Genomic DNA, 1,533 nt, shown 5'->3' on the forward strand with positions numbered 1-1,533 from the left:
ACGATAAATGGAGAAAATATTGAAGTTGTCAAAGATTTCATATTACTTGGTTCTACAATCAACACCAATGGAAGCAGCAGTCAAGACATCAGATGACATATTGCACTGGGCAAGTCTGCTGCAAGAGACTTGTGTAAGGTGCTGAAGAGCAAACATGTCTCTTTGAAGGCTAAGGTGTGCTTAACCCAAGCCATGGTATTTTCAATTGCCTCATATGCATGTGAGAGCTGGACAATGAATAAGGAATACCAAGGAAGAATTGACTTTTGAGTTGTGTTGGCGAAGAATACTGAAAATACCATGGACTGTCAGAAGAACTAACAAATCTGTCCTGGAGGAAATGCAGCTGCAATGCTCCTTGGAAATGAGAACGGCCAGACTCTGTCTCACTTACTATAGTCATGTTGTCAGAGGAGACCACTCCCTGGAGGAGGATATCATGCTTGGTAAAGCGGAGGGTCAATGAAAAAAGGGAAGGCTCTCAGCATGATGGATTCACACTGTGGCTGCAACATGGGCTCAGGTATAGCAGGGATTGTGAGGCTGGCACAGGACCGCACAGTGTTTTGTTCTGCTGTATGTAGGGTCGCTATGAGTCACAGCCAAGTTGACGGCTCCTAACAACATAACTATTTGGTTTCAAGATTTTGGGAATATTTTTGGTTTAAGGTTTCATGATTATTTCAGGACAATAGTTTCAGGAGTTCATCCAACCTTCACGGCTCCAGGAAGTCTGAAGTCCATGAGAATTTGAAAGTTTGTTCTGCATTTTCTCCCTTTTTTATCAGGATTCTTCTATGAAATCTTTGATCAAAATGTTCAGTAATAGTATCAGGCTACAATCTTTACAGGAATAGATTGCCAGTCATTTAAGTCTTTTCTCCCATGGTGGGTTCAAACTGCCCACCTGTTGGCAGCTTAGCACTTAACTGAGTAATATATTTCTGTATGTGTGTGCGTGTATGTGTGTAAGAATGCCTATAGCAGCTTTATTTATTTTTATAGCCTCAGAATGGAAGCAACTCAAGTCTCTATCAACAGATGAATAAACAAATTGTAGTACTGATATACAATGGAGAATTTTTTTTACACTGAATTTATTAATTTTATATTTTACAGTTGACTAGATTTGTTTTAAATAATATTTTATTGTGTTTTCAATGAAAATTAGGTTTCCATTTGACAATTTCTAAATTGTTCAGTGACATTAGTTACATTTGTCACAATGTGTCAACATTCACTCAAATTGTGTTCTGGTTGTTAGATTTCCTGTCTAATTTCCCTGCACCCTTATCTTTTCATATTTGCTTTAGAGTAATTGTTGATCTTTTGGTCTCTTATAGATGGCTTTTTAACGGAACACCATATTTACGTGCAATAAAATCCTTTATTTTGTGTGCCAATTTTTTGCTAAAAGGTGGCCTCAGGGGCTATTTTCAGGACAAGGCTTAGAGAGTATCTCAGAACAAGAGTCTCAGGGAGTCCTCTAGTCTCTCCTGGTCCAGTAAGCCTGGAGTTTTTTTTTTTTTTTTT

The sequence above is a fragment of the Orycteropus afer genome, unplaced genomic scaffold, assembly GCF_000298275.1.
Source record: "Orycteropus afer afer isolate SDZICR_OR568_19922 unplaced genomic scaffold, OryAfe1.0 scaffold00493, whole genome shotgun sequence".
NCBI classification, from domain to species: Eukaryota; Metazoa; Chordata; class Mammalia; order Tubulidentata; family Orycteropodidae; genus Orycteropus; species Orycteropus afer.